The sequence below is a fragment of the Diprion similis genome, chromosome 6 (genome assembly GCF_021155765.1).
Source record: "Diprion similis isolate iyDipSimi1 chromosome 6, iyDipSimi1.1, whole genome shotgun sequence".
Classification (NCBI taxonomy): Eukaryota; Metazoa; Arthropoda; class Insecta; order Hymenoptera; family Diprionidae; genus Diprion; species Diprion similis.
In genome coordinates, this window is record NC_060110.1 from 1,681,483 (window position 1) to 1,701,327 (window position 19,845).

The 19,845-nt window shown below is 37.4% G+C and overlaps 1 pseudogene; it reads left to right on the forward strand.

Moving 5' to 3' along the window:
• LOC124407508 overlaps positions 1-10,782 on the forward strand; it is a 71,503-nt pseudogene extending 60,721 nt beyond the window's left edge.
• Positions 10,783-19,845: the final 9,063 nt, after the last annotated feature.

Consider the following 19,845-nt stretch of genomic DNA (forward strand, 5'->3'; position numbering starts at 1 on the left):
TTTTTTTCCCTTTACAGACGAAAGCTTATCGCCCCCGCGGATTTTTCTCATCTCCATTTACGAAGCAACCCCGCGAAGATCTTCCTCGCGTTTGGATGGTAATATCAATACTTGTGTACTAACACTCAACAAAACAACGCTTAAATATTTGACGTGTAAAATTTATAAATAAAACGTGTGTAGAACACACCTTGCAAACAGGGCACAGTGAAATCAAACGCGTTAACAGATTGCTTCGGTATACTTAATCCATTTGACAGATAAGCCTAGGTTTCAAACGTGAGAAAATCAACATCCAACAAAAAGTAATTTTAGCTCTTCTTTGAAATTTTACAACAGTTTTCGCTTTCCGCCTTTTTAGTGATCTACATCTATAAGCCCATTAGGGCTATTTATTTTGTATGCTCGATTTTAAATTTCTATCAGTATCCGACGGTTTTAAGACCCATCGGAAAAGGCAAACGGCAATGCTGGTAAACCAGTAGATCGATTAGAAAGTAAAAAAAATCATGCACTCACATTTACACTTCGGTTAAAACACGCCTAACGATAATAATGGTTCTAAAGGATAACAAAAGAAAAAAACTTGCTGATTACTGGACTCGAAATTACATAAATAAATCTGCATCGTGAAGTTAAATTGCAGAAAAGCTTAAACTGAATATTATAAATATTTTAATATAATTACAATGACGGTGGAACGAATAATGACACTATACACTTAAAACTCGTTCGATTATGAAAGTAACTCAGCTCGATAACTCCTTGAACACGATTTGGCTGCGCAGCTCCTTAGATAAGATGAGTTCTTATTTCTCTACAACGAAATGCGGTGCAAATAACCACCGAGTACGATTGTATCGTTAACATTAATTTTTGTGATTGTTACAACATTAGTAGATAGGCAAGGAGAGTGAGTTGTGGACACTGTTTCCGTTACCGACATTTTACTGACACTCAAGCCAAGATACAACCCTTTTTCTAGGATATTCGGTGATGGGGGGATATCCATGCAAGCCTTGATCCATTTGTATCTGCCGAAAGAAGGTTTTTGTCTTGGCTCAGGTGTCGGTAAAATGTCGGTAACGAAATCTGTGTCCAGAACTCTTCTTGCACATTTACCAGCACTAAATCCGTTTGTTTACTTAATGAAATTTTTCGAGTTACACAATTTCTTTAACATCAATCATTTGACCAGAACAAAACCGAATAGCAACACATTACAGATTTTTTCTTTACAGCTACAATAGCTATTGATGTGGCATGCCCGTAAACCGCCTGTTTTTTTGGCAAGGATAAAGATTTGAGGACAAGCTGAAGGCGAGCCGGAAGCGAGTACTGAAATTATCCGAGCCAAAAAACGGTTTACGGGCATGCCACATACAATATTTTTTACGGTATGGGCATTGAAAAGCAAAACGAAGAGTGAGGTTATGTCACGATCTGTTCGACGAAGCTACTTTATTCGGCAGTTTGGGATGCGCACTTCGAACTGCGCATCAAAACTGCGGAATAAAGACTTTATTCCGCAACTTTGTTCGCTGCCGTATAAAGCGTCACTTTACGGAACGAAAACTGCCACAAAAAGTGGACTTTTCAATGCCCATGCAGTAAAAAATACATTTTTATCCTTTTGCTAGGGTAACAAGTTAAAATTGACTTAATTTCAACAGATACTTTTACCCCACCGGGTATATTGCAAAGATAATCCACATCAATGAAGCGTAGGGATTTAATATGATAATCCAAGAAGTCCTAGCCGCATAGTAGGAATTCCAGATTTGAGTCTAGCGCGCAGCAGAGACCCTCGGGGTGGGAAACCAGACGATGAAGGGTCTTGAAAGGTACACTATTAGTTGGGCAAACAGCGCATCTATGGGTTGTTTGCACTAGGCCCCGGAACTCAACTAGAAGGGACACTTGTACATTATCATACCCGGTGCACGTATCTTGAGATGAGCCCCATTCTGAAGATCGAATTGCCATCAGTGGCGAAATGGGTGTCACGGCACAGAGAAGTCGAGAATAAGGAACTTGTTTTCTTATACTCCACGCCGCGTTGCTGTTGAGGAATAAGTTCCCACAAACTTATTTCATACCTTTCATGGTATGAACATGACTGGTAAAGATGGTTACATCAACGATTTTCAATTTTCCAAAAGAGTACAAAAATTCCTTTAGCATCACCTCTAATATTCGAGCACTTCACGTGTATAATACGTTACACGTTACAGGCAAAGCTACTTTATCGCATGCCTTGCTGCTTCGCGTACCTCAAGTTATAATCTATACCCATACCTACGTATATGGACAGAGTTTTCTGCCACAACTTTACCTCGCTAAACTTTCCCAGCTTCCAAGCTCCTCTAACTTCTCATGTACACGTACATACTATATACATGATTGTATTTACGTAATTTGATGTGAAGAAACGACGCCTTGGTACGAGCGAGCTTCTCATCGCGATGTTACAAAATAATTATCACACATTAAGCACCGTAACGTACGCGAAGTGTGAAAATAAACAAAGCTACAAGTACCTTATTATGGTGATCCCAATTAATATAGACGCTAATTATCGAGTTTGCTGCTCACATGGGTTGAAATATTTCCAAATAAGTTGAAAAATTGCAGGTAAAATCTCAATTTAAAGTTCTATCGCAAAAATCTTCTAATCCTCCGATAGAATAACTCATGGTTTCTGCTACGTCACGATTGATTTTTTCTTCATTCCTGAAATCTCTACATTTTTGATTGAATCACTATGTGACGTAACAAGTTAACCAAATTTCAAATTCTTTCACGGAGCGCATCGTGAGCAAAAAAACATTGACTGCGAGGTCCTAAAAATTCTGTTCCATTCAAACGGGGAAAATTCGTAGGCTATGTGGTAGAGTTTAAAATCGAAATCAAAGCCTGAGGTTTTGTCTACATATCTTCTAATTTTCCATTTTTGAGATATACAACACGTGAGGGCAGCAAACTAAACTAAAGTTTTGTCTTGATTTTTCAATTTAGTGCACGACTCTGACAGGTGAAAATAAATTTACAGGAATTTTTCTAATAGAATGTGTGAACGCAAGTTATATAAGGCGACCAATGAATCTGATGAAAAATTTCGCCGCGACAGGCTTCGCCGCCATAGCAACCAGCCCCAGTTGTACGATATGGTCAGAACTCTTCTGCGGGATAAAACAGGCAGCCCAACTTCGACTTGAATGGCTTCCTATTGGCCTGCCCTCTTTATTTTACAATGGCATACTTTTCACTTAATTTGGTATCCGATAACGCAGTACTCACACCGTGAAACTTTTATAACTCGAAGAGGCAGTAATTTACCATTCTTGAAAATTTGGGAGATTCTATAGATACGAGACATCGAAGTCTGTTTATTGTTCCGGCTGAGGAGGTGGCCGGATTTCATCTTGGTTTGAAGGTAGTGGGGAAATGAGGATCATCCAATTTCTGTAGGGGTCCAATTGACGTCGGTCTGAATGGGGTGTTGAAATTGGGGGCTCAAACTGTGATCGAAATCTACAGTAGCTCAGTTTACTTGATGAAAGCAAACTTTTCGCTTTGCTGCCGATAGTTTTGGCTAGCTTATTTTATCTAAAATGATAATATCAAACGACGATGTGGCTGAACTAGGTTGTAGGGGTGCATAATTCGAGAAGATATCGAACCTGTGACGTGTTATAATCAGATATAACAAGTGATTTTGTGTTTTTTATTTTAGTATAAAAATAAATTCATTTCGCACTGTTTATTATACATTTTGAAAATCAGTTATTTTAACCGTTCAAAGTACTACCGAAACTGTTGAAATTATTCTTTCGCACACTTGAATGCAAGGGAAGATGCGTATACGACAGAAATGAATCGAGTTTAAAGAAAACAAATTCAATGTCATAAGGAGCAAAAGCTAAGATTTTTGACCCTGTGGATTTCTTTTTTTTTATTTTTCGCACTACCACCATGGTTGATCATGTTACAGGGTTCAAAGACCTTAGAAAGTTTCTATGGAGTCAGCGATCCATTATAAGGTTAATTTGGTTCACTGTGAAGTTCATTTTTGAAGTTCAAAATTGAATATACTTTGTAAAAGAATAATAAATCTACTGAATTGTACACTATACAGTAATAACATGATAATCTTCAAAAGTGTGTTTTTGTTGGCAATGAACAGTTATTGTAAATTTTGTCAATCTTGCCGGTATTACGGGACGAAGTTTGATTAACAACGTGCATCGTATGTAGCCGAAAATAGGTTTACTCGAGTCTCCCAGTTTCGTGAATACCGTCATGAGCATGTCCGAGAGCAGTTAATAAAGCAGTCTTGCAATTCTTACTGTAATACGTATTCGGAACACCTGTCAACCAACAGGGTTGTATAACACGCGACGGTTGATGTAATCGCATTACCCTAAATCACCGTTAAATATATCGTTCACTCTTGTACATACGTATAATACTGTATACACATGCATTCGTAATTAGTAAGCCTCCTACAAACTAGGTCAAAACGACGCAAATAATGCACCCCGCGTTATTAAATACACGTACGTAATGGCTGGCAGTTTTCGGACGTCGGTCGACCCTTCGTTGGTGCCCTGCAGTTCCCTCGTCCCGTCGGTTAATAAACGAAAGAGTTTCTACGGTCGAATGTGGCCGCCCAGACACCGATCCTAGAGTCCTGAGGGTAAACTGGTACGTTACACGTGCTTGCTTCGTCCCTGGACTGCGGTTCTGTTTCCATTTCCATGAAACTCAGAAATTAAGGTTAACAAGGGGTCGCTACTGGGGGCGGGTATTTATTTCCAGCTCAATGGTCGGGCGCGGAGCGGATTGTCACTGAATCCACCGGAACGCCTTTTCCTGCGACTCCAGGTAGATCCCAACGACCCCTGATAGTCCGGGTTGACAGTCAACCTACGAGAAAATAGTAAAACTTGGTAAATTGGGCGTCCGACTGCGCATGTATAATGAGTCGACTTTTGACGCAAGCTGACCACCTCAAGTTGCTGCAGTCACACGCAGCTTTTAGAGGTTATGCGGGTGACGTAGATTTTTTAAGCTAACGATGAGCAGATCTCGCATAGTTGATGTATCGATTCGAAAAGGCTTGACAAACTATTATTATCGACTGACTGACGACTGTTTCGAGTTACCGTAATAACGTAACTTCAACTCTCCACTCAACGAGGGAGAATTTGACATCTCATGCCTCGTTTCAATTAAGTTGGCTACCCTGCCGTGGTCACTGACCAATAGAGTCCTATGATTTTGCGCATGCGCAGCTGGTCACACAAACTACTAAGTTCATCCGTTTCTTCTCGGCACAGATATTGCCTAAACCTTGAGTTGACAAAAAATTCTGGAGACAATGACTGATTCAGTTATTGTTGGTTTAACGGTAATGACATTTTGCCTCTCGCTATGCGATTCGTGCAGCTTTATATTTGTTGTTTGTTATTCAAATAAATGCTTTGCTCTTCCTCCTTCGGGATTTAAGCTTCGCGTTCCGGCGTCTGCACGAGGGTGACAAATGAGTGTTTCTCTCGAAGAAGCAGAGAAGATGGACTTTCCTCGTGGAAGAAGGGCAGCCGGCCCGACGCCGATAGAGATGACACCTGGATTTCGTTAACAAATTATCGTATCTGAGAAAAGTTTGTTTTTGTGTGTGTATGTGCGTGAGTTTTTCCTCCTTTTCCTTCTGCTCAACTTTCTTGATGTCATTTTTTTTCTCGTTCTTTCTTTCTTTTTGTTTGGCCGTTTTCTTTTCTCTTTCCTTATTTTGACGTAACGTGTTTTCCTGCGGCAGAAATGGGGACCGTAACGGTGACCCGGAATGATAGATGAGTCTAATAATGCTCCCCAGAGAAATCACTTTCATTTCGATCTAGAGATTAAAGCAATTTTATATACCCCGGGTAGCTTTTCATCACGGTTAAAAACGAAAGTGCACTGCGAGGCATCCAAGACCTAATATCTACCTAATACGAAAGAACGATGATAAACTGGCAATTCCATTCACCACGCCCCACACCTCGAAATTCTTCCCGAAAAAAACTTTGCCTATCGTGATCATGCTTTCAACTTATTCTTTATTTCCAGTTTTAATACACTTTCTGCAATACGTGACCAAAAAAAAAAGTATTTCAGTAAAGTAACCCGATTTCAAGAGTCTAAGTGGAAAGATTAGGCGATTGATATTCATTTTCAAAACAACCAACGGCGCTTGTTAATCATATGAACAGAACAAAACGAACAAGTATAAAAACTTCCAGTCTGCTGCTAAAATCTCCACTTACAAGTCCGCGAATCATAAATTCATCACGCATAGCATCGAGTCGGTATATATCGGGTGTGCGGTTTCACTCAAGTTGAAGGAGTCAGAACTATCAACTGTCGGACTGTTTTTGCGAATGGTAAAACAGTGGCACTCCCTGCAGCAGAGCTGTGAATTCATACAATAAGGCTGCTATTCCGGTTTCTTAGAGGATTGTATTTGACGGAATCAGAACCAGTGTGAGTGCCGTTGATTAATGGCATCGGAGGAACCAGCCAGCCAAATCCTACCTTTCCCAAACCTTCTCCTCCGACCCCTTCGTATCTTTCGCCTGCCTGACTTAGACCCATCTTACGCGGCAACTCAGCTTCCGGACTTATACACAAACTATTAAACAAACATCTACCATCCTGGAAGAGAGGGAATGGTTCTATAAGTACTCGTGTGTACGCAACCTCGTTGATATTGTCTATATGTATATATATATATTGTGATGAATATACATCGAGGTATATAGATACATAACTTCTCCATCCACGTTCATATTCTTGGTAAATATTACAACAGGGTAAATGCAAATTTAAATAACAATGTGATACTAATGGTCTATTGGATACAGACGGGTTTTGAATACCTACAGCCAAAACAGCTATACACCGTGCGTTTCTCCGATTTTACTCATTTTTTAACCCAATTTTTTATATTTTGATGCAACAATAAGCTGTCCCAGAATTCTGACTCGTTTATAGTCAAAAAATATACATGTATAATGAATACAGTATGAGGAGTGACATGCAACAATTGTGTGTAATTTTTGTATAATTTTGAAAAACTTGTGCGCACAATTATTCCACTAGACATATTTTTATAGCAAATTTTACTGAAAAAAATAAATATCTCATAGCATTTTTGTAGAGAAATATGATTTCGAAAATATTTATACTCGTATATCATCTCCCTCGCACCTTTTTATGCGACTTCCACAAATTTTATGACTCATAAATGCCGCCACGAGGCGGTGATCGTTGGGCGATTAGAAATACCAAGGTATTAGTAAAACAACGTAACTTCAGCTAGTTGAACCGATTAAAAGCACGCGATACAATAAAGTCTGAAAATAAACTGTCATACTGCGCTATATAGGATAAATTTTAGACTTTTGAATAAAAAATATAAACCGGTAGGTATTATTTTGCTTGACAAATATAAAGTGGTAACTCACTGCATACTCACGTGATAATTTTCGGATATATGTCTTTAGCTATTTCCGTTGACCTCACTTCCGAAAATCTATTTATGTCTATCTATCTACCGGATCATATGTACGGGTATGAAATATAATTCAGGTTTTAACCACAAGAGCGTAACACCGAACATATAAAATACAGATGTTTCGTGAAGATACGATTTATCGAACTAGGCCGAAGGCAACTCGATACCACCGAGACGATTCACGTTAGTAATATAGATACCGATCTTCTCACCCGGTAATATTACTGGAAAAACAAAAAAAAAGATGCACCTTTTTAGTGTTGCACTCTTGAACATGATGAATTGCTGATTGAATATAAATAGCCCCGAAATTGTAATTAATATTACTACTAATCGTATTAATTTATGGCTAGCATTTAAAATTTTTTTTTTTTTTGTTTTTTGATTTTCTCATTTTTAATATAGATTGAGAACTTGGCCAATCAGCCAGGTACGGGAAATTACCACAAAATTAATGCTTAGAAAATCCAGCGAGCGAGGATATTAATTGGCAAATATTTCAAACGCTAATTGGAGCTCGCGCGCTGTACGATTTATCCTTATACCTATATAATATAAAGGCATGAAACTTTGAAGAGTACACATCTGAAAATATATGCAGTTTGCCTAAACTAAGTGCATATATTTGAAACTTAACTATTACGAAGCTCAGAATATTGACAATAAAAAAAAAATTCAGAATGGGTATTCAAAAAAATTTTTATTCAATAATGCAATGTTTCTTAGCTTCACAGAGTTTCACAAATCATTGTACAAACATGAAGTGTTATAGTTTAACATTATTTTTTATTAATCACGCGATGAACACTTCCTCAAACCGCAAATTACTGCTTCAATTATTTATTTAATAATAAATTCCACAGCTTGCATACCTTACAATATAAAATAATGTGTCGTAGAACATGAGATACATGCGAGAATAATTGTTTCCTCCTGAATTAAGGAGACAAGGTTTCATTCGGAAAAGAGTGTGTTTGTAGAAAAGAAATTAGAGACTGGAATTATTCAGAATTAAAACGACAGAATGGATAAAGGAGGCGGGAAGAAAGTCAGACAAGTTATCGAGAAAATCAGATATTCTATGTCAATTTAACCGACGTTGAGATTCATTTCGATGCCCCATCCCTCGTTCCATTCCAATGCTACCCAACTTGCAAAAGTTCGGTGACATCGAAGCCCCTCAGTTTTACCGAATTGAAACTCAGCCTGCATGTTTCAAAGTCGAATATCATTACATTCTTTGTAATGTTTAAACGAAGTGCCATCACTCACTGCCGAGTGTTCTCGTCTACGAGTTGTGCAAGAAAAACTTTGAACAATGTTCGGTGCGATCCCATCGTTCCTACGAAGTTCGTTTCTACAGAAATTCTTTCTACAGAACTTCGTTTCTACAAAATGATTTTCAGACCGATTCTTCACACGATTCCTACAGGATTCGTACACGACGGTCCCATTTCACGTTCCCTATTGGCAGCTTGCTAATTCTATAAAATTTTACCTCGAATTTGAGCTGAAAAAAATTATATGAAATTATGTAATCATACGCATATAATTTTACAATATTTTTCCAAATTTATAAAAAAATTATTCAATTTCTTAGCTGTGATACGGAGGTGAACATTTTTGTGATAAGTAATTTCTTGGTTCATTATGGAATAAGTACTGTAAATTGAAAACTTATTAAACTGAGAATAAAATATCACGTGTACTAAGAAAAATAGGCTGACGCATTATATAGACAAGTTTTTTGGTAAACGGTACATGCTCACTATTTTCAAAGCGATACTCAGGGCTATACTCGAAAGCTTCACTGCATAAATCACCAAAATCGAATAGCACTGTGGACCAGAAGTTTTATTTCCGATCTCAAAAATACCAAACCTACCATATTTTAAGAAAATAAATATGAAACTCAATTTTTTTTTAAATGGAAACAACTTAGTTGGTCATAAGATCAATCATCGGTCTGATGGTTGCAGCTCACGTTTCCCAAAATTATGATTCATTTGTGTTGGAAAAATTCTGGGATCCTGCCGTCACTACCACGTTCATGAAATAATTTTTATTTTTCTAAAATCGGTAGAATAAATAACTAGTAAAATCTAGAGTCCACTTCGCGATAAGGCCAAAAATAATAAAAATATATAATATGTATAAATAATATATAATATAATATAATACGATAGTGAAAATATTAGTGAAAAGAAAAGAAATATTCAGGTTACGATCAGTGATTGCAGAGATATAAATTTTTCATAAATTGACGATCAAAAAGTTGCACGTCTCGGAACTCCTGTAATTGATCGAATTTTGAAAAATCCTTCGGCCAGAAGTTGTTTCTCCACTGATGTTACGTAATCAAACCAAATTGCAAGCAGCAAATTTCATAAAAATCGGTAACTATAAGGGACAGGTTCGGCAAAGTTGACGCGGAATCGACCAAATACACTCACCTCTTCGAAACTTGAATGAAGAGTATAAATTAGGAATAAACAGTTTAATGACCATGAATCTGCAGTGACTAAGATCAGCGTAATTTACTGTCAAAAATTACCTTAAGGCGACGAGGTCAAGAAAGCGAATTAATTTACAAATGTTATCCAAAAGTTGATTCTTGACCTCAGTATGATGAAAAGGGTTGTATTCTTGGAAATGAAGGTCCGATGATAGGAAACAGATTTTCTTTGCATTTCGGCACAAGTGGAGGTCCTCCTCAGGATGAAATATTTATATTGAAAATCAACTTAACAATACAAATGACAAGGTTACCAGTTATAAAGAAAAACGGCTGTTATACCTGCATGGTTTGTGAGATGAGTTATAAAATCCAATCCATGATAATTATGTGCTTTGTGATTATAAAGAAAAATGAATTTGTGTCTCTATGTTGAAGTTGGTCTCATGGAGAATGTATTTTTATGTAATCACACTAGTAGTCAGTAGTGATTCTGTTCTGTATCGTAGTACTAGATGCCTCATCGAAAATTGATTTAGGACTCCTGAAAGGAAACCTACGCGACCTCGAAATGTACACTGAGTGTATCGAAGTCAATGGGCAATACAAGGACGTCATTATCCAGGGTAAACACGGCGTGGTTTCACTTGGTCTGGTATCTTTCGCATCTATACTTCGTGTTCCATCCTCGTGTAAGGAAACCAGAATGGATGCCGCCATTAAGAAAACGCCAGCTATCAGCGAACTAGGATTTGAAAGTGCTTGAGAAGTTAACACGATGTGAGTTGACTTTGGAAATGATTTTCACGAATAACCCTATTTGAACGATGAAAAAATAGTAAGTTGCTTACAGAATTTTATTCATGGGCTGTTATGGCGATTGTGATTGACTGCACTATCTGCGACTTGGTGAAAAGACCAACTTTCAAGAGAGCATCTCCGCCGATGAATATTTCTGTGAAATTTTTTCTGTATCCAACAATAGGTACTCTGATAAGCACAAAAGAAAAGCATCGTCTGCCACCCTGAATTCACGGTACAAAAGTTTTCAGCATGTAATGGATTAGAGTTATTTCTCTATACGGAGTGTCCCATTCTAATCAATCCAATCAAATTTCTCGAAAACCAAAAGTGGTAGTGAAAAATGCGTCTGACAAATGTTGTATGGTTTAAAAGAGGCCACAAATTCCATTTGACTTAACCTTATAATTACCCAGTTCCAGGGAATTTCTGATTGATTGTGAGTTACAACAGAACAGAAAATTCTAAACGAATCGTTACGGAACGATATTCTGCAGATTGGACGAATTTTCACGTACCGCCATTTTTAACTGTACCCGTCCCAAAATCGAGCCAGATTTCACGAGGTCTCAAAATTTACATTCCATTTAAGACAATTTAGTGAATATCACTGTAAGACAATATGAAACGTTCATCTTCTTCAAAAATGTATATTCTCACTCAAAAAAGCCAAATGATCATTTAATGGTTTGAAATAGAAATGAAGCCTTTTTGAATATCCTCTGAAATACCCACCAATATTCCTATCATTTTCTAAAATCCCCTGCGTTATGCATTCTTATTGCAGAAGAAATTAAACACTTTATCACTTTTAACAAGCTACTACATCACGAAATGGAAAATTAATTTTGCAAGAAGCACGAATTGTCTGTAGCAAGAATAAGTTGTATTCAAGTACAAAAATGTGAAAGAATATTGGCTATCGTAATTGCATATGCTTTCAGATTATCAAGCCTTTCCCAACTTACATCACGTTGTGTACAATAATGACGCTTGGTGCGCATGGATCTCTTTTCCGAAGCGTTTTGGTACGAGTCCTCTATCGTCTAATAAGTATTCAGCTTCTGCTTAGCTCTTTCCAAGCTAAACTCAGTACCCATAAGAAACCACTCCAATCTTTTACTCTCGGCCCCGTGAACAAACGAGTAAAAAACCGGGTGTCTTCTCGTCAGTACAAGACAATACTGAGTCTGGACAATTGTCTTATGCTCATTTGAGCTAATTAAATAATTAAATGAGCTAATTGCGTTACGATTCCGTATTGTTCTAAGATCATATCAATGAGTGTCGTTAATTGTGGCTCTAGTGTAATGTACGGCACATTTCCGTTATGGTACGGTATAACCTTGAAGGGTGGTGTCATTCACGTGATATATGTTGAGTGAACTAATAGGGACACGTGACTATTTTTTATTGTTGGAATACTAATTGCCCGCAACCATAAGACGAGTAATCAAGAAAAATCGCTCTTCGACCCCTATCCAGTCGGGTCGAAGCCGAAGCACATGTGTGAAGGGACTAGTTCCACCTCTATCAGTTATTCCGAGCACGAAAAGTTTCCAAGTTAAATTTCGCTGCGGCACATCAATCAGTCTAACTGAAATCGATCGACTGTACAGCCAAAATGTTTTTTTGCGATAACAAATAACCGTCGATGCCAGTCTTTTTTTTAATGTGGAGCTCAGCTTTCGCATCTTTGAAGAATACTGAAAACAACATGGAGAATCGTTCGAATGGATTCTAACTCTTTCAAGCAAATCACGCATAGAAGAGATGGAGTCAATCGTACGATCATTTGACTCTTCCAGACGTGGGCCTTACTAAGTAAGAATAAGCCAACTTTTTCAGAGCCATTCACCATACGTGCGGCGTTGGTGAGGCGTGAGGATGCGCTGGCAGTCAGTCCTCCAGTATCCGTCGAAGAATTAACATACAAACTATAGCGTGTGACGACTCAAAAATCAAGAAGTATTAATCGATATATCAGTTTATTACGACGTTGTTTTCTTGTTTCTTTGAACCCTGTTGGGAAATTTATTTACATATACCCCGCGGAATTACAAACTTTGACAATATATAAGGAATACTGACAACTCAACATTAACAGGATTAACGTAAATCTTCGACACAAGACGCTTCTAAAAGATGAACATTACATTTAATTATTATTAATCAGACACTTAATTGTTTCAACTCTGTAAATTCTAATGTTTAACGATATTGCGTCGTGTGCAACTATTTCATGTCATTTTTGACGTTTTACCCATTTTTATGCGACATTGAAATCAATTCATCCAACCAATTTTATAATTCAATTTTGCAAATGAAATAAGCTACAATAGATGACCCATTATCCCGTTTTATAATTATGCGATTATTTATATCCGTATGCAAAATTTCATTCCAGGAAGTTCGTTACAGTGTGTACCGTCCTTCTGTAATGAGACGCAAGTGGGCAAATTATAGATGCTACCCTCAAGAGCATACCGGCAATGAGTAATCTGATTGGAGCCTCGTCTGCATGAGTCAGATCCGAAGATTTCAATGATAATGACAGTTGACAGTGAGAGTTGAGTAGCAGTAAATTCTTGGAGGATTCATTTTGGGACTGTAATACAAAGGTAAAATATTTCCAGATCCTTTTTCTTGACAATTGGAGCGTTTCTGATCTTTTGCCCCATCTATGATTTCGTAAAAAGAAGCAGATGTGTGGAAGCATCTAAATCTGACGAATATTCTAGCTAAATTTTTTGCTCAATCGACTAGACTCGATCCCAATTGATTCAAGTGATCCAAGTTCTGTTGTATTGAACTCTTTTCGAAATAATTCGTGTCGACACAACTGAAAAAACTAAAGAATATGATTATTTACGCACAAAGTAGCAGGGGCAAAATTGATCTATAGTGGATAGACTCACGAGTATCCTCTGTGCATTGTAATGGCACAGTTCGTCGTTGACACCTTCTGCGTGGTCAATGTCAAAGTTGATAAGTGATTTCTGCTAAACTATTCAACCAATCACAATCAAGTTTGCTTGGCTGTAAAAATAATTTCAAGTACTTGAACCGCACTTGTTACCAAAAACACGAAAAAGTGACTTCCGTGAAAACAAGTTCCGGAGAACCACTTCACTCGCATCACCCTCATCATCGCTACGTAATAATTATACATCATATTCGTAAATTTCGGTGATTCGACATTGATCTCTTCTGATAAATCATCGATGTTAACCATACTGTCGTATTCACCAATTGGATTGATGATTTCGCGGTTTTTAAAATTTGTTCCGTTGCAATAATAACAGTATTCCGAACCTCGTTCACCGTACTTCACGCTTCCATAAGGTTTCGTAAGTCTTTTCCGCACTTACGTCTCATGTCTTTCATATAATAATGTTATCCGATTCTAACAACTCCGTTGTATGAAGTGACTAAGTCATTCCGATAATACCGTTCCTCGATCTTGTTCGATGAGGTACGCATGTCGCTAATGAAGTTTCGGGATATTTTCCGATGAAGCAAACACTGTGGTAACGTAGAGCGCGATTCTGGGGAATTCTTACCGATAAGGGTAAGAACAATGGTAAGGTAGAGCGCAAATCTGGGGGAATTCAACCCTCGATCGATAACGTTGGACAACTTAACGACTCGACGACCGATAAAGTCACTCAAAGTAGGGATATATTCACCCTCGAACGTTCTAGAGAAAAAGGTTTGTGTCCGAGTAGTGTTGGCAATGTAGGGATCTGTATCCAGAACTCCTCTTACTACTCTACTAACGGTTCGTTTTTATGTCTGGCAAAAAAAACATCGTTGCCCTTTATATTCAACTGACAAAACTCAAAAATAAGTGACTTCGTCATGATGGAGGTTAAGATTAAGGATGCGGTTAAAAATCCAAAACATCGCAACGAGCAGAGCCGTTTCCACTTTTTCAGCACACCAAAAGTAATAGTATCGCTGACGGTTGAAGTAGTAAGCGAACGAAGCAACCCAACCAGCTTTTCTCTTCGGAGTTTGGCATCATTTTGTACGTGATTGGATTCCACTGCCTCCATTTCCGCCGTTGCTGAAAACACTACATGATGTGTTGCCGAATGAATCGAAGTGGTGCTTTTGAAAATTGAAGGGAAATTTGCACGGATCAAACAAGCTACAGCGAAATCCACGCGGTATAACATTATTCCTCACCTTTGCATAAATCAGCTTCGCCCGACATAATACCACAGATTACCGCAGCTGTCGGGAAATAAAAGATACTTAAATAGGTATACTTGGAGGTTATACAGTTTGTATACTTTTTACCAAGGAAAATTTGTCGGATCTACTTATATGACGGTAAAAATGAAATTTATCGTTCAGATTATACGTTTTTAAAAACACTTGATCCAAATGTATTTCGCATAATTTTTTATCCCCCTCTGTATGGTATAAAATACGTTGCGAAATTTTTCAGTCCAAAACATATGGTCAAGGAAATACATACAAATCCACTATTATTCTTGAAAATAATAAAAACGGAATATAGTATATAGTATATAGTACATATTTATCACAATTAAGCATCAGTTTTATAGTACAGAAAATCCTCTCGAAGTATATGTAGGATGTTTAGGTCACGTTCAAAAAATGCCGTATTGCGTTATGAGACTTTTTCGTATTTAGATTAACGTACATGAAAAACATCCTAATTTCAGCTTCGTCAGAGAATTTCACAAAATATTCGCGAGTACGGTCTCGTGAACATATAAGTTAGGCAGTGAAATAATCTTTAAAAATTGTTGAAGCTTTTTTTGATACCTTTGAGCGTCCAGAAACCAGGTGTTAGCAAAATAATGAATTTTTGTATCTCTTGTGAAAAATGGTAGACTAAAGAGGACTTTCTACGATCTATGAAAACGAAAGTATTATTATTTATATTAAAATAGCTTATAAAAATGAAGCTTTCTCAGCTGTCGAATCATACTACATGATTATTTTGAAAAAGAAAACCAAAAAACTGGAATAAGCATATTTTTGACACATTGATGATTCAGGAAGGAGAGGCATGGAATAAATACTTTTGGAAGATTTCCATTTCGACAAAAACTAGCGTTCCGTTCTTTTTCCAACACGAAAAAAAATATTGCCCTAATATAAAACAGTGTAAAATACAATACATGTATAATAATTTGTTCTTACCAAACGTGTAACAATTAACAAAACGCCTCAATAATTTTTGAACCGCTGTTATAACACTCTCCAGCTACTTGAGTTTCACAGAACACGGTAAGAAGTCGCTGATGGTGTTAAAACGAAACGCGAATGTTCAATTACGAGTAAAAAAAGCAACCGCGTGTTTGTGGCAGACTGGAAGATTGTATCGTTCACCTTAACGTGAACTAAAACGCACGAAATGGCACCGAGTCTCGCACTCTGCGAAACCAGAAGTCATAAAATGGTGCCTGTTGTGCTAAGTTTATGTCCCGAGATAGTCGCCTCGGAGTTCTTGTGTTTTAACAACGAATATACACAGATACCTTTTTTATTTCAGAGAATTTTCAAGATTCCGTGATAATTCGTGGGGAAATTTTCCACGTGTAATAACTGTTTACACAGCTGCGGTAACTGTTTACCGAGTGTTTGTACATTGTCCAAAACAATAAACCAATTTTAACCTAATTGGTTTTAAAAAATATTACAGCATTTATACTCTCATCATCATTATTTTTATCCCACTTCTTCACCACGGTGGATATATTATGCAAGGAAGACATCCAGCGGACCGAACGAAATGCAGATAGCGGATGGAATATTGGAATCGAAGTTTATAGCTCCGCACGGATTCGAGTAGTGCGAGTCTATTCGATGGGGAAAGAGATGTGGTATGAAATCTCGCATCGCCGCACAATTTTCCTGACGCCTAAACAAGCCGGAATCGCTTTTTAATGTTCCATTTACTGTTTTTAATGGTTTTTGTTGTTCGTATAACCGAGAAAAAACAAGGCGCGGTAGGAAAACACGGAAGTACGAGCCTCCTGAATCGATATTCCCTGTATCTTAGGGGTTCTGAAATAATAGAGGAAGAACAATCTCCACGGGGTTTCGTTCTTCGACAAACAGGATGAAGTAACGGGAGACTCGAGCGATCCTCTATACTTTTCGTATACACTCAGGACAATTTATTATCTAGTATTACAGTCAACAGAATATTAAGTAAAATAAAATGAGTATCATTACAATAACGGTTTAAATATTGTTAGAATTATACAAGAAAATGTAGTAAAAGTTATTATCTATTTAGAATGTATGTATTATGGTTGTGAATGCTTCATTCTCTGGTTATTACAGCACTATACATCTGTTTCATTAGTTTATTACATTTGATCAGTGAAACAATGCCTTAACATCAATTTATTACTGTACAAACAGTCATGAAATTATAGCAACAGTCGTAAGAAAATATAGCATGCGTGAGCATAATCAAAAATAATAGTTAACTAGATGATTTTCATTTTGTATCCAAAACCATATTTTTCGGTTATGTAGTAAAAATTAAAAATAGTTATGGACTCTGTAATGTACCGCATAACTGCTAGAAATTTCTTTTGGTACATCAAAACAAGACGGATTTCCTCAATCCATCAGACATTGACGAAAATAACGCCGCAATACCAAAATTTGAACTTCTATCATGCTTCGTGTGATAATAATTATTCAAACAAATTACGGGTCATTGCCATACCAAATAAAATCTCGAACTGTGGTTACTATACTGTCAATGAAGTTCTGGGTATAAAACGAAAACGGGTTTTATAGCTGTAGGTAATGAAAAAATTCTAGTACGTATTGCTATTCGTTTTTATTATGGTTTCTGATTCTGGTACAATAATTAAATTACTGTTGAAATTTTTACTATGGTTAAATAACTGCATATTAGATCGGCGCTGAATGTTCATCACGACAACGACGCGAAAACTAACACGTTCTAATATAAATTATTAAAAGTGTAGTATTGCTGGGTATAAAAATCCAAAAAGACTGATTCAGTCATCTCCAATAAGATACAAAAGTTATTCATTACACTCTTGTAGAAAGATTACGCGTAGTTTAGGTAAGGACTACTTGATTTAAATATAATATGATCAATTGATACTTACATTGACAAAAATTCGTACAAATTTAAAACATCTGTAAAGAACCTGTAAGAAAAGCATTCATTTCCGTATCATCTGCATCGACAACACAATTTTGAGGATATTTATGAGTTTATTTTGACGCGAAAAAACGCACTTCTGCATCCGCAAATTGACTTTCATTTCGACTGCCGTAGATCGCATGAATCATGAAAAAATCCTTATTGCCCTAATCGAAACATGCTAGTTTTCGTAAGAGGTGTCGATAATATGCATGCGGTTGTGGCACACCTGAGGTACCTTAAGCGGCACCCACAGACACATCTGTTAGTTAAGGGTTTGTACTAACACGGGATACTCGATACTATCGCCTCACTGTTAAACGGCTGTTTTATAACCCCGAAGGTTCCATACATTTTTAATCCACTGAATTCCCGGACAATTTCACGCACGCCAACAAATTAGCTGATCGTATAAACGGTTACACGCAACGAATGTTTTTTCGAGTCGTTCTGGGGGTCTGCCAGAAAAACACACACAGAGACAAGAACCCGCAGACTGATTGTAATGGATTGTAATTCATTCGATTGGGGTTTGGTCACGTAATGAATTGAATTTTCAGATGATGAACAGAGAAAAATTAAGTGCTTGACGTAACTAAATTTTAATTACTGCATCAAACTGTGTTAGAAAGTTTATCTGCAATACGTAAATATTTACCTACTCGAATCAATTCACCCAAATTTTTTTTTTTTTTTTTATTATTAAAGTTTAGGTCACAATTCGTTTGAAATATAAAAAGTTTCTTCGAATTTAATTAAATTCATTTACTACGGTTACTAAATTTCTACTAATTTCATATACAAATAAAAATTTAGACTCAATTTTTCTGTTATACGTATAGCTGTTGCAACGTGAAACGTGCTCTTTACGTATCTTTAAAGGGCGGAGTTAAACGACCAGAGAACGATCAATAGCCGATGGTAATTTGAGCCCAATTCGAAGAAAAAAAAAGGAAATGTATAGGAAATACTTGCAAAGGATTTCGCGCTGATTCCGTGAAATTCGAAAACAGCCAATGACACCGCGTTAAATCACGACAATGGGAGCCTGGAATCACCGAGGGTGAATTGAAACTCACGTGAAATGCCAGAGCAGCGAATCGCCCGACAATTTGAGGGCACCACCCTAGCAGAAACGATCTGACGTATATCCTTTAAATAGACCGTGTATATATTGTATTAAACGGATGGAATTTTTTAGCCTTGCGTACTTTTTTCTCTCTCTCTCTCTCTCTCTTTGATTTCGCGAAGGCCTTTGATAAGGTTAACCATTGTCTTTTATTACGGAAGCTTCAGAGGCTGGGTTCCTCAGTGGAGGCACTCAATGGTTTCACTCTTACCTACGCGGTCCATGGGGCTGGGGGTGGGGGTGGGTTGTCGGACTGGCTTTATCTTCAAACTGGCATTCCTCAGGGCAGTGTTCTGGATCCTCTTCTCTTTTCAATGTATATTAACGACCTACCGTTATGCTTATGCAGTTGTTCTCGCTTATTTTATGCCGATGACTTAGTAATCTACCTCAAATTCCACCCGGACGAGATTGCTGTATATAGCCATCTGCTTAATTGAGACATTAAGAGCATAATGCAATGGTCTCTTCCGACTAACAAGTTGGATCTTAATGAGGACAAGGCAAAGACGATAATTTTTGGAAGGTCGCGATATGTCAATGGGCTACTCGACACACGTCTTCCACTGATAACAATGGGGGATAAAGGATAAATAGAGTTTGTGCCCACCTTTAAATATCTGGGGGTGGTGGTCCTCGACTGAACCTTGTCGTAGTCACAACACGTTGTGCTCATGAGAAAAAAGGCGGCAACAATTCTGGGTAGAGTCCGGATTAATGAC